A 15,126-nucleotide genomic window follows, 5' to 3' on the forward strand; every position below is an offset into this window, starting at 1 on the left:
ATAAAAAAAATCAGAAGAATAAAGAGGAAGTGGTTTCCACACTCTTAGAAATTGTCTGCAAAGAGTAAGTTCTCTAGAAATTCCCTGGGTCTGTCCATTTTATGTTCAGTCCATCTCTTCTCTTGTCTAAAATGAAGGTCTCTTGATCTAAATGCTATGCTCTCCCAGTCTAACCCTCTCAGTCCAAAAGATTTATTCCTGTTCATTATAACACATTCCACAATCAGAACTGTGGGCAGAAGGGAAAGTACAATTTATTTTTTTTCCTGCTCTATTGAGGTATAATTGACATTTAAAAACCTGCACATAGGGATCCCTGGGTGGCGCAGCGGTTTAGCTCCTGCCTTTGGCCCAGGGTGCGATCCTGGAGACCCGGGATCAAATCCCACGTTGGGCTCCCGGTGCATGGAGCCTGCTTCTCCCTCTGCCTATGTCTCTGCCTCTCTCTCTCTCTCTGTGTGTGACTATCATAAATAAATAAAAATTAAAAAAAAATAAAAAAATAAAAACCTGCACATAATTAATGCATATAATAAGTTTGAACACATGTACACACTCATGTTACCATCACTTCCAAAAGTTTCTTTGTGTCTCTTTGTTGTTGTTGTTGTTGTTTTGTGGTAAAACTTAACCTGAGATCTAGCCTCCTAACAAAATTTTAAATACCCAAATACCTTGTTGTTTGCTACAGGCACTACATTGTACAGCAAACTTACTTAGCTTGTATAACTAACTAGATATACATTGAACAACTCTCCATGTCGCCCTCCCCCTATCTACAACTCTCCTGTGTCTATACATCTATTTTAGATACCTCTTTTATGAGGAATCATGCAGAGTTCATCCTTCTGTGCCTGACCTATTTCACTTATAATGTTTTAAAGTTCCATCCACAGTGTTGCAAATGGTAGGATTTCCTTTTCAAGGTTGAAAAATAGTCTATTACATGTATATACCAATTTTTCTTTATTCATTCATCTGTTGATGGACATTTGGGTTGTTTCCATATCTTGGCTGCAACGAGCATGAGGGTGCAGATCTCTGTTCAGGATCTTTTTTTTTTTTTTCCTATTATGGGTCTATTTTTTAATTCACAAAACTTCTGGCACTATATGTGGTTTTGCTGTGGTTTTCCACAGCAAGCAATTTTCCAGTTCGCTGCAGGCACCAACGGGGTGTCCTGTAGTTTAATTTAATTCTCACAGTAACTACCTAGAGTTAGTACATATCTCACAGATTAAGGGTTCAGTTGCACAAGACTGTCCTCCACTTCAGACTCTGTCTGTCCAGGATCTTGACTTGAATTCTTTTGGATATATATCTAGAAGTGGAATTGCTGAATCAAATGGCAATTCCATTTTTTTTTATTTTGTTTGTTTGTTTTCTAAAGATTTTATTTATTTATTCATGAGAGACACAGAGAGAAAGAGGCAGAGACACAGGCAGAGGAAGAAGCAGGCCCCCCACAGGGAGCCTGACATGGGACTCGATCCCCAAACCAGGATCATGCCCTGAGCCAAAGCAGATGCCCAACCACTGAGCCACCCAGGCATTCCATTTTTTATTTTTGAAGAAGAACCTCAGTAGTGTTTTTCACAGTGGCTGTAGCAATGTGCACTCCTATCGCTAGTGCAGAAGAGTTGTCTTTTCTCCATACCCACCACTGGTTATCTCTTATCTTTTTGATAAGAGCCATTCTAACAAGTGTGAAAGTTTTATCTCAATATCTTTTAACAAGTATGAAGTGGTTTTGTTTGCATTTCCTGATGGTTAATAATGTTAAGCATATTTTCATATACTTGGCCATCTGTATGTCTTCTTTGAAGAGATGTCTATTCAAGTTTTTGCCCATTTTAAAATTGGATTAATTATTCTTTTTGCTATTGATTTGTATAGTTCCTAATATATTTAGAAATTAACCTCTAAAAAAAAGAAAGAAATTAACCTCTTATCAGATATATGAAAAATAAAAATAAAATTATCTCTGCAGATGACATGACCTTTTATGCAGAAAATCCTAAAGGCCACACACACACACATACACACACACACACACACACACACACACAACTGATACAACTAATAAACATTCATTAAAATTACAGGATACAAAATCAGTTGCATTTCTATACACCAACAGCAAACCATCTGAAAAGGAAGTTAAGAAAACAATCCCACTACAACAGCACTAAAAAGAATAAAATGCTTAGGAATAAACCTAATCAAAGAGGTAGAAGACGTATATCCTGAAAACTATAAAACACTGATGATAGAAATTAAAGCAGACACAAATAAATGGAAAGACATCCTACGTTCATGGATTGGAAGAATTAATATTGTTAAGATGTTCATACTACTCAAATCAATCTACAGTTCCAATGCAATTTTTATCAAAATCCCAAAGACAATTTTTACAATTTTTTAAAAATTGCAATTAGGGCGCCTGGGTGGTGTAGTTGGTTAAATGATCAAATCTTGGTTTGGGCTTAGGTCTAGATCTCAGGGTCTTGAGAACAAGCTGCACATTGGGTTCCACATCCAGCAAGGAGTCTGCTTAAGTTTCTCTCTCCCTCTCCCTCTGCCCCTCCTGGCACTCACTTGCTTACTCTCTCTCTTTCTCTCTCTCTCTCTCCCTCTAAAAGAAACAAATAAATAATTTTTTAAAAATATAGTTATCTAGAGGGTGAAGCATTTTCCTTGAAGTCTCCTTGGGGAGAAAGAAGTGAACTAGCCCCACAAAAATCAGCCAAGAATTCTCTGAGCAACCCAGGGATTCCAAACATTGCTCTATCATTATCACCCACCTGGAGGAGGAGTCTAAAATTTTAGGCAAATGTGTGATTCTCATTACAGCAAGAAGAGGATTTGGTGAGGCTGTAAAGGATCTCAGAACATCTGATTTAAGGAGCCAATATCCTAAATAATATTTTTTTAAAAATTCTAATTAGAGAAGTGACACATATGCAACATAGAAATGTTAGGAAATTTGGAAAAATCACAAATCTTAAAAAAACAAAACAGGAGTACCTGGGTGCTCAGTCAGTTAAGTGGCAGGCTTCAGCTCAGAGTCCTCGTGAAGGGGCAGAGGTAAAGTCTGCTTCACCTCTGCCCCTACCCACCTCATATGTTCATGCGCTCTCTCTCTCTCTCAAATATGTAAATAAAATATTTGAAACAAAACAAAACAACCCCCCCAAATCTAGTCAGCTGTAATCTCAACAAACAAAGAGGCTCCCTGCATGGAGCCTGATGTAGGACTCGGTCCCAGGTCTCCAGGATCACACCCTAGGCTGAAGGCAGCACTAAACCACTGAGCCACCCAGGCTGCCCAAGATTTTTTCTTTTTAATTTGAAGACAAGTTTACTGCATTTGACATTTATTGGAAGGCTAAATAAAATGACATTATCAGAGCTTTTGGTTTAGAAAATAAGCATACTCCCTCATGGAGAACAAAATCCAGTATTTTAGGATTATAACTCAAAACTTCCAAAACTATTTCTATGCACTATTCCCAGCAATTACTCATATTGTCATGTAGTTACAATTTCCAATGTCTTCCATTCCTTGTCTACACAATTCATTCCTATTTCTACTTGTTGTCTTTTTTTTTCCTGTCTGAAGGACTTCCTTCAGGCAATGAACTCATTTAGTTTCTGCATATCTAAAAAAGTCTTTGCTTAATAAGCCTAATAAGAGAGACACATCTGTAAGTTTTATCAACAAAAAGGTACAAATAAAATGTCAGAACAGAAATCAGATGTTGGGGCAGCCCTGGTGGCTTAGCGATTTAGCACCACCTTTAGCCCAGGGCATGATCCTGGGGTCCCGGGATGGAGTTCCGTGTCCGGCTCTCTGCATGGAGCCTGCTTCTCCCTCTGCCTGTCTCTCTCTCTCTCTCTCTCTCTAATAAATAAATCAAATCTTAAAAAAAATAGAAATCAGATGTTGTTCCAAATATTAAACAGATTATGAATAGCTTCATGCTGATATATTTATTTTTTTAAGTTTTAATTTAAATTCCAGTTAGTTAACATACACTGTAACATTAGTTTCAAAGGTACAATGTGGTGATTCAACAGTTCCATACAACACCTGGTTGTGCTAATACATCTAAATACTTTAGATGAAATGGATAAACTCCTAGATTAAAATGCACCCTGCTAAAGCTATCTCAAGAAGAAATAGAAAACTCATTATCTCCATAACCATTAAAAAAAATTGTAACAGAAATTGAAAATAGTCACAAAGAAAATGTTAGGGCCAGACACCACTACAGATGAGTTCTGTAAATAATAAAATAATACACAATTCCAATTATAGGAAATAGAAAAAGAAGGAATACTCTTCAAGTCATTTCTGAAGGCTAACTTATAACTTGGATACCAAAATCAGACAAGATGATACAAAAAATAATAATAATACATACCAATTTCACTCATGAACGCAAATGCAAAATAATATCCTTAAATATTAGCAAAGTCAACTCAGTTATATATAAAAAAAAATAATTTAGCATAACTAAAAAGGATTTAAGCCAACGTTCGTTTAGTACTCTAAAATCAATTAATGTAATTCACTCCATTGTTAACCAGGAAAAGAAAGTGAAACTTAAAAGGAACAAAGACTTTTATTTGGGGTCTCAGAGTTACAATTCGGGGAGCACAGATTCCAGAAAAATCAGAAAAGTGCCACTTCATGTGGGGGGAGAGCTATGGGTTTTTATGAAAAAGAAGGAAGAGGTAATTACATGATTTAGATAAAGAGAAGCAAAAAAAAACCAAAAAACAAAAAAAAACCTCTTAATTTGGTGCTAATCAGTTGAGCTGCTTCTGATTATTCTATCTTATTGATTACTTTATTGGTGCTATCAAATGAAATTGTCCCTGGTATGTATTAACTAATTTTACTGTCCTCACATGATCCTAATGCCAGTTGCCCGGTTGAAATTTTATGAGCAATTGCCTGTAAATTGCCGCTTCTGGCCCAGATCAAGGTTTCATTCGTTGAAAAGGAAACTGGAGTTGCTTACATCCAGAAATTTTATACCATTCCACACCACTGACTGATTGGGAGTTACTATATGACCGTTTCATTAGATGCAGAAAAAGTATTCAATAAATTTCACAATCTGTTCAAGGATGGAGACCTGAAAATGGCAGTCAACAAAAAACCCTTAGCACCAACGGGACTTACCACGATGGCCCCTTAAAGATTTAGAGAAAGCACTTTTTTTAAAAAAGATTTTATTTTATTTATGAGAGAGAGAGAGAGAGAGAGAGAGAGAGAGAGAGAGAGAGGAAGGGGGAGGGGTAAAGGGAGAGGGAGAAGCAGACTCCCCGCTGAGCAGGAGGCCAACGTGGGCTCGATCCCAGGGCCCCGGATCCTGACCCGAGCACAAGGCAGACACTCAACCACTGAGCCACCCAGGCGCCCCTATCTCTCACATTCTGTAAATAGACTATTAAGGAAACATTACTACTTAGAAACAAGACCCTGGCAAGGCTGGTGTCTGAGAGTGGATGAGAACCCGAGGCGCCTGATGGATGGAACTTAGGTTAGTTAACCCTCCCGCACAGGCGGCCTCCCCCAGCACAGGCCGCAGCCAAGGACACTCAAGCTTTGGGGTAGACGCTTGTCCCTGGGCTTCTACCTGCTATCACATTCCTGTCGGGGCCTCAGACAGCCTCGGAGTTGGGGACACTCAACCCTGCCTTACAGTCTATTGTGAGGCTTAAATGAGGTAATTTAGGTAAATTCTTTTACAAATGGGAACTTTACAATTTGCTCCAGAATACGCTCATAATGAATGTAAAAATAAGTTAGCTGGCCATCCTAGCATCTCTGTTCGTCCACCATATATATTTTTTTAATTTTTTAAAAGATTTTATTTATATATATGACAGATGACAGAGCATGAGCACAGGAGAGGGGCAGAAGGGGAGGGAGAAGCAGACTCCCCACTGAGCAGGGAGCCTGACACAGGGCTCGGTCACAGCACCCTGGGATCATGACCTGAGCCGAAGGCAGATGCCTAACTGACTGAGCCACCCATGTATCCCTTGTCCACTATATATTAAAATGACTATTACTGTAACTCTCCCCAGTATTAAAAGACCAGAGTTTAATCCAATTGATACTGACTTCTCCGACACCCATTACTACTACTACTACTACTACTACTAATAATAATAATAATATGTTGTGCCAAAAATGTTCACTTTTCCTAGGCTTCATTAGGTCCAGTAGCAGCAAGTGCATCTGGAAGGGTTTTCTGTTTCAACCCACAGCACCCTGTCCCCTCTCCCATGCAGGAACTTCAGAACTTACCTCCAAGGAAGACAGCATGTGCACTACGGATAAGTATGTGGGACTTGATGTTACTGTTTTGTTCCAGGGTTCTAGCTTGTTTATACAAGTAAAAGTTTGGAAACAAACAGAATTTTCTGAATATGGGACTGGTTAAAATATAATGATACATCCTTAAACAGAAAACCAAACCAAACCAAACCAAACCAAACAAAAAACCCAGAAAACCATACAAATAGAAGGAAGTAGGCTTTTGCTACTGCATGAAGGATGCCAGTATGCCAAGATACATTCTTAGTGGGAAATAAGTAATGGTGCAATAAACTGCCTGTGAAATGTATTTGTAAGGGAAAAAGAGGAGAGAAACACGTGCACATATATATGTTAACAAGCTTTAAAAGGTGTGTAACATATGTGACTGTGTAAAGACTGAAAGGATAAAAAACAAACAAACAAACAAACAAACCCTGAACTGTGTCTGGATAAGAAAATTGGAATCTAACAAACAAGGACCAAAGGAAAACATCCTTTTTACTAGATTTGCTTTTTTGATGTTTAATTTACATTTCCATTTGCACAGGTAATGCATTCATACAGACTTAAAGGGCCGCCTCTCCATAGCGGTGGGAAGGACCCGGCAATGCAAAGGCCGAACAAAGGCGGGAGGTCAAGCCACCAGGGCAGCGGCCCAGTTGACCTGACGGCGCGAGGCCTCCTCCGCGAGGTGGGGGGGGACCTCGGGGCGCACAGCGAGCGCGCGTCCTCTGAAGCCCGGCACTGCTCCGCCGTTTCCGAGCGCGCCGCCGAGGCAGCTCCGGGAGCCACCTGCTGGCGAGCCGAGGTCATGCGCATGACCTGAGTTCTAGTGGGAAAGGATTGCTCGGGCTGCTGTGATGAAGTTTAGGGTAGAAGCAGGGAGTCCAGGTTCCAGACTTTTATCATGATCCTGGTGGGAAGACATGGTCTCTCGGACTAAGTGGTAACAGTGGAGGAGGTTAGAGACGGCTGGATGCTAGACGCTGCATGAGTTTTGAAGGTGAAAACAACTGACTTTACTGACAGGCTGGAAGGGGGACAAAAAAAAAAAAAAAAAAGGAATCAAGAACAGCCCCGGAACTGCTGGCCTCAAAATGGAAAGGATGACATTACCTTTGACCAAGGAGGGGAATGTTACTGGAGAAGCAGTTGTAGGAGAGGAAGAGAAGAGAAGGTCAGTCTTCCCGTCTGGGACATAGTAAGTTTGACGTGACAGGTCTATTAAACTGAATTGACAGAGATGTCCAGCAGACACTTGGAAATATGAGTCTGAAGTCCAGAGGAGAGAGCTGGCCTAAAGGTATGAATTTGGGAACTGTTGAAATCTCAATGGCATTTAAAGCCTTGAGACTGGGTAAGATCAGTGTGTGTAGATGGAGAAAGGACATACTGACCCTGGGGCTCCCCCAAATCCAAGTACCGGGAAGAAGAGAAGGAACTTTTGGAAGGGGCTGAAAACAAATGCTCTGTGAGGTCACAGAAGAGCCACAGTGGCGTTCGAGTAACCAGCCTGCGGCTTGACTGTCTGCCTTGGGGGAGCCAGGACTGATCTCAGGGTGCTTTTCATCCTGGCTTCTGTCATAAGAAGCCTCACCAAGGAGGAGGAGTAGTCACCTGTGCCAAGTGCTGCTGAGCGTGGAGAACCCACCCTGCCATAGAGGGGAGGGCTTCTCATTCGTATCCCCAGTGGTAGAGCTGAGGAGTCTGGGGGGTTGATCACACCGTTCTTGGCCTAGAAGAAGACAGTCTGGTCCAGAAGAGAGTAGGAAGAGGACCCACATCTGAGTCATGTTTTCTGTCCCCGAAGAGGAAATGAAGAGGCAGAGAGTAGGGCACCTGTGTCTCAATCCCCCTGGTTTCAGTCCCTCCTTCCCCAGACCCCAGGCCCTCAGCCCTTCCCAGTCTCTCCCATTCTCTTCTCTCCTCACTCTACTCCCCTGAGGAGTTCACCAAGTCATATCCTCCTTCCTCTTGCACACCCAGTCCCAGCTCCTGCCTCCTTCCTTCCTTCCATCCCTCTACCTGGAGACCTCTACAGGTTGCACGTAGACCCACTGCATTTGTCTAATTGCCACACAGCCCCAGTGGAATCCTCATATCAAGGAGCCATGTATTTAATTCCCAGTTCTGTCAGCTAGACAAATGTCCTGTGTCAGCTAGACAAACGACACCCCCATTCTGGTCCTCAGCTCCTAAATGAAAGACTTAGAGAGAAAGACCTGACAAATTCCTTCCAGCTCAGACTCTCTGTAGTTCTCTGAATCCCTGATAAAAGAAATGAGTAGGTATGTGTGTGTGAAGAGTGTCTATGAAAAATGCAACTCGTGTTTCTGAATTTTTCTACTAATGTAAATCTGATTTTCTTAAAAGATTATACCTAAATCCAGAAGAAATAGCCTGGCTACCTGAAACAAAATTTATTATATATACACATATGTTTGTATGTATACTTATGTGATAGTTAATTTTATGTGTCAGCTTGATTAGGCCACAGGGTGCCTGGATATTTGATCAAACATTATTCTGGATATTTCTGTGAGGATGGTTTGGGGTAAGATTAATACATTTTTTAAAGTTTATTTATTTAAGTAACCTTTACACCCAATGTGGGGCTCGAACTCACAACCCCAAGATCAAGAGCCACATGCTTTCCTGACTGAGCCAGCCAAACACCCACCCTCTTTGTTTTTGTTTTTTTTTTTTCTTAAAGTTTGAGTACAGCAGAGTGCTCTCCCTAATGTGGGTGAGCCTCATCCAATCACTTGAAGGTCTGAATAGAATAAAAAGGTAGACCCTTCCCCCAAATGAAACAGAATTCTCCTCCTTGATGGGCTTCAACTGGACATGGGCTGCTTTCTGCCTCCTAACTTACCCTGGAGCATCAGCTGTCCCGGGGTCTCAAGCCTGCCTGCCTTCAGACTGGAACTACACCACCAACTCTCCTGCATCTCCAGGCCGCCGAATCACCTGTGAGGTCTTAGAACCTGCCAGCCTTCATCATTGCGTGAACCAGTTCCTTATAATGAATCTCTTATGTGTATCCTCTTGGCTCTGTTTCTCTGGAGAAACCTGACTAATGCAACATGTCTATTTATTATTGTTGCTTTGTTATTGTTGCTTTAAGATGATCAAGAAATCATGTAACTATTACATGGAAGGCAACATGCAAATCCGTATCCCTCAGAGCTGTTTTTCAATTGAGCAAGAGAAAGGTTCAGCACAGGAGACTACAGGGTGATCTTACGCCCCTGAGCCTGTCCAGGTGTGAAGAGTGGTGGTTGGCTAACGCCCTGGAGTCAACAAACATCCGTGGGGTAGTTTCCCTCCTTGCCTAACTCCAGTAGGGTTCAACCTCTGGTCTAATAGGAAAACAAGAGGCCTAAAACTCATTAAACCTAAAAGGAAGCTTTGATGGATGGGTTCAGTGCAGCCTAAAATATCTCAGCATCACTCACAATTTGTATGCTTTGTGGAGTATTGGAAATGAACCAGGAGACGCGGCCTCTTCGGCGTACCTGTTTCACACCGGGCAATTGGGGTTAAGCCCCCCGATGATGCTGTTGAGTAGGTTACACTCTCTGCACGTCCTGGTGTTTTTACCTGTGCTTAGGATCTAGAATAACCCACTGTCAGACTTAGGTCTGTGTATCTGGAAAGAATTTTACTGTTTTCCGGGCAGAAAAGACACACCTTGTCTGAGGTCATGACGTAGTAGGTGAATAGTAGGGCTGTGAGTCAAGCCCTTCTTAAAAAGCTCACGCACTTTAGCAGACAATGCAGCTTGTCCCTCTTGACGGAAGGATATGAGGCAAGTAGGAGAGAGGAGGGCATGATGCTCCATGCAGGAAAATACCCTGGCTTTGGGGGATGAACATATCTTAACAGTTAAGGGACCAACAATTTCTCAGAAAAGGCATCAAAGGGAAAGACCCAACTACTAAATATATCATTGGTAATGACTATTCTTGAAAAACAGCATTGTTGGCAAACAGGTTCAAATTGAGAAGCCAGACAATTACGGCATAGACCAGGTAAGCCTGTTTATCTTAGAGTCTCCCAGACGTCAGGAAACTGGCACCATGGCTCCCATCCCATCTGTATTATTAATTAACATTTCCTATTTTTATCAACACACTTTTTCACGCAGTTTAGTTCTAAGCAATGAAACATGTGAAACTGGAGATTTAGCGTATTGATTATTCATTTGCATTAAAATAAACACACGACAGTTCATGCTTTAAATATTTTTGTGCCCCACTTTACATCAATCATCTCACTTCCTACTCGTCATTCAGATTTCATATTTACAGAGTTTTATCTCAAGCTTTAAACTCAAACGTTACCTGGAAAACGTTTTCACAGAAGAAGAAAAGACCCAAAGACATTATGGAAAAAATGGAAGCCCAAGGTCAAAGATTTGGTCAGATTTATCCAATTCTGCTCAAAACCAAGCAGGCTCCATATTTTCATCATTATGGAAGTGTTTCGAATCGCTCACTAGAGATGTTCCTCATATTTTTCATAGAGTTAATAAAGAAGTAATTCTTGCAACAATTTATTTCATTTACTCTGATTCCACCAGGAGAGTAGTATGTTAGAAGCTGATTCAGTCTCAGTTTTAGCAAGACTCCCTAGCTGATAGTTACATTGAGGTAGTGGTGACCGTACATTTGGCTACTTTTAAGGAAGCCAGAATGCAAATTTTCTATGTGAAAATTCCCATTTGGATAAGTTACCACTAACTTCAAAACTCCTATTAAAAAATAAAAAAAACAAGCAACAACAAAACCTACTGAATAAGCAAATCAGAGAGGCTCTTGAGCTGGCTATACCCCCTCTGACTGCAGTGTGTGGGCTTTGCCTCTCAAACACTCAAGTTCAGCTCTTTACCGGTTGAGACTAGAACCATTACTACTAGCATTACAGAGACTACAAGCATGACAGCATTACACTGTTCCTAATTCACTTTTACATCCTTATCACCTATCAAAATGCTTCACATACCACGTACGTGAATAAACTCGCTTAATAATCAAAGGAATTGAGGAATTTGACAAAACAAGATGACAAAGCAGATGACTAGCTCTGCATTCAGTCCTGTCCAGGTCAAAGTTTATGTCCATATTTAATATTTAAGGACGTCAATAACATGATTGCATTTTCAGATAATAAGAATATAGAAAGATAGTAAAAAAAATGATATGGGTTAGTTCTGTTGGAAGATGATATTATACTAGTTCAAGATTCTAATTCCAATTTTTCTCACTTAGGAGCTGGATCAGTGATTTAACATGTATATCTTAGCAGTTAGACCTTCCTCCCCTTTGTGCCTTTTTCCGTATCAATCCATTTATCAAGGTTGCCCATTTTTCCCTATTGCCCAGCAAACCCCTGCTCATCCTCATTGCCTTGCTCAGATGGAGCTTCCTCCTGGAAGCATTCCTGGATACAATAGGGAAAATAACTTCCTCCATCCCTTAAACTCCCATAAAACCACGTTCATACAAATGTTATTACTTCTACCATGCATCTGGTTTCTCTAATTTCCCATAAGCTACTTGGGGATCTTAATATACCCTATGAGTCACAGTTTCAGAAATAGAATGCTCAGTCCACAAACAGCTGGTTTATAAATAAAGATAAAATTCCCATTTTACATAGTAAAATAACAACCACTGGGAATATAAATAACAGGTGTGTGGAAAACAGCATACATGTGAACTAACACAAGATTCTAGAAACTTAGTGTCCCTTACACAACACTCATTCTTTTTGAGATCTCACAGGATGACCTCTGTGTTTTTTCAGGTTGTTAGCTGACATAGAGTAGAGGCAGCAATCAGGTAAGACTAAAAATGAGAGAAAGAAGTCAATCCAGTGCAAGTGAAGCAGAGGGGAAAAAAAAACAGAAAGAACTTAACGAAATACTTTAACAATCTGCAAATTTTTGAACAGTAAGAAATTCAAAGACTCAAGTTTCCAGCAGTGGAAGGTGATGAGATGGAGAATGTCTGTTTGAAGAAAAAAAGGGGATATGACTAAAAACAAAAAGGAATATGGGTTCCTCTTTGCAAATGGTCCCTCCTTATTCTATTTTTTCGATGTTAGGCCTCTGTGTAATGTATTTTTTCTATGTTAGGCTGGTAGCCTCCTTTGGTAGGCTGGAGTAGGATTAAAAAGAAGGAGAGTCAGGGAACTGACCCGGCCTGTAGAATCTCAGGAGGTTTGATTGATGGCTGATGCCCATAGTACCTTTGGAGCTAGGGTAAAGGCATCTTCACAAGTTCAAAGTGTAAATTTGGAACAAGAATTGTACAAGAAAAATAGGATAGCACCTCCCATAATACATTCTCCTCCTTTCCTGATTTTAGGCCCTAACACAGAGTTTGGCACATCTAATGCAGTTAGTAAAGAACTCCACTAATTCAGAAATGAAAAATAATTTCCATTTTACAGATACCTTTTCCTACTATGCACCTTTTTCTCTTCCTTCTTTTCTCTCTCTTTCTCCATCCTTTTCTTCTCATATTTCTTCTTCATTTTTTTTTTAAGTAGGCTCCACACCCAGCACGGAGCCCAACTCAGGGCTTGAACTCATGACCCTGACATCAAGACCTGAGCTGAGATCAAAAGTCAGATGCTTAACCGGTGGAGCCACTCAGGCACCCCTCTCTTCTTTATTTTCTAGACAACTTCCAGGATGGGAGGGGCCATTCCCAGTGATTCTCAAAAATACTGACATATCCTTCCAGAAAGTTGTCTCCTGAATGGGTCCCTATTGTAAGATAATATATTAGAATTAGAAACAGTATTTCTAGAACATGTGGAGAAGTTAATGAGTTAATGACAAATATAAGTTTCCTTCTTGGGACTCCTTTCCTGAGTCTAGACTGGAAACTACTAAGTTAGTTGTTGGACAATGGGATACCCTGACCCAGATGGTTGCAACAGGATAATTTTAAGATTTTCTTCAGTCACAAACTGAGCAAGAAGATGTCTACATCTTCTCCCTGCTATGCCATTGTGGCCCTCATGTCAAAGTCCCAGTCCATTAAGAGAGATATGAGAGACTCCCAGTTGGAGCCCAATGTTTGGCTTTTCTTCTAAGGCTTATCATGAACTAAAATCCATGCTGCACCTCTAAAGAAGCTTCTACATGAACATGACTCATATTCTGAAGATGTCAGGGTTCTGTTCATGCCATCCCACGCAGAGACTAGCACTGTTCTGTGATGCCATGTGGACTGGTGCTCTGGTGCTCCTTTGTCCTATATCCGTAGAGAGCCCTGGCTGGGCCGACCCCAGCCAGAGTTTTAAAAATCTATGATCCTAGGGTATCTGACTGGCTCAGTCAGTAGAGCATGTGACTCTTGATCTCAGGGTTGTGGGTTTGAGCCCCATGTTGGGCATGAAGATTACTTAAAGAAGAATAAAAATTAAAAATAAGTTGTCAACAACAGCAAGAAACTATGATCCCTCTGGAACCAGCGTGCCCAGCAAAGGTTTTTGCCGTAGGAGCCAGATCCATTGGGCAAACCTCTGTCCTGCAGCAGGGTGCTCTGTGATTGAACTAGTTTCACTAGCAGCACGACAACGTTGCCCTTAAGCATGAGTTCATCAGCCATATCACAAAACAAGGAAAGCCATTGCACTGAAAGACCATGTACCAATCCACGGGATTTCTTCCTAGTTGGGACTGAGAGGCATCAGGATGCAGATGGACTTGTGCCTGTCCCTGCCTTAGGCTAAGAGGCTGAGGCCTCCTCCCCTGGTATCTGCCATCCAAGAGACAAATAAGCCCCAGGGAGTCAGAAGGGAAAAAATGTGATCAGTTTTGTCTGATTTGCCAGTCAGTCTTCTTTACAAAATTAATCATAAAATTTACATTTAAGATATCTTGTATTGTAAAAAAGAAAGTGGAGGTGGGCAGGGAGAGAGGGAGAAAAAGAAAACAATAAAATAGAAAGAAATAAATCAGTAAGAGACACGAGACCAAGAACAAAAAAGGAAAATTTCAACAGCATCTGTCCTCCTAGTGGCCCAAGCGGAGGGAAGGGAGTACTCACCGAGCCTCACAGACAGGTGTCGATCAGATAGATGTCCTTGCCTCAGGAAACTTTGAGCGCCTACCACAACCATGTACAGTGGGAAACACCGGGAATAAGAGGATAGGTCAGGCTGGCTCCCACTGCTGCAGGAGAGCCAACAATGACTAAGAAGCCAGACAGGTCACACCGAAGGGCCACTCCCCTGGTTGTAATCTCTCCCAGCCTACGTGAAACCCAAGCCTCCGCGCTCGTCTCCTATCCTGAGCACAGATGTTGGGCAAAGCCTCTGCATAGGCCTTTGGATGGTTGGCCCTGATGACAGCAAGTGAGATCTGGGGACTTCCTTGGACAAAGTATGCACCAGCACCCCTTTCACAGAGCACAGTGCGTGCTGCCTCTTTGGACAGAGGCATCTGGGGCCATGACACGGTCTCAGCTATGTGAGTAGAAGGCTGAGGGCAAGAAGTGTGGGATTTAGTCCAGATCTTCTTCAATTAGCTGACTGTAGACTCTTGGGAGATGCTCACCTCTTTTCTTCACCTTCAAAACAGCCTGTGAATGTGTGTAAATTTGGTTCACATTATGATTAAATGAAATAAAATCATTGTATTTGCATGGTGCATTATAAACATAAGTCTCCACATGTAAAAATTTAAATATATAATATTATATTGTGTGTATATATATATATATATATATGTAATAGTCAAAACAACTTTTGCATTTGAGCAAGAT

The 15,126-nt window shown here is 41.1% G+C and overlaps 1 long non-coding RNA gene across 4 annotated transcripts in view; it reads right to left on the minus strand.

Annotated features, from left to right (window-relative positions):
• Positions 1-14,638, minus strand: part of LOC106557526 — a 44,947-nt gene extending 30,309 nt beyond the window's left edge. Inside the window, exons 1-3 of one of the 4 annotated variants that reach the window (XR_005370346.1) lie at positions 7,738-7,795; positions 7,457-7,637; positions 6,847-7,326 (exon numbers count right to left, since the gene is read on the minus strand). This is a non-coding gene — a long non-coding RNA (uncharacterized LOC106557526). Of the gene's footprint in view, positions 1-6,846; positions 7,371-7,456; positions 7,638-7,737; positions 7,796-14,409 lie in introns of those variants that run through there. The other 3 variants (XR_005370345.1, XR_005370347.1, XR_005370348.1) reach the window with 3 other exon arrangements.
• Between the last annotated feature and the right edge of the window lie 488 nt (positions 14,639-15,126).

This window comes from Canis lupus, chromosome 15 (genome assembly GCF_011100685.1).
Source record: "Canis lupus familiaris isolate Mischka breed German Shepherd chromosome 15, alternate assembly UU_Cfam_GSD_1.0, whole genome shotgun sequence".
In the NCBI taxonomy this organism is placed as follows: Eukaryota; Metazoa; Chordata; class Mammalia; order Carnivora; family Canidae; genus Canis; species Canis lupus.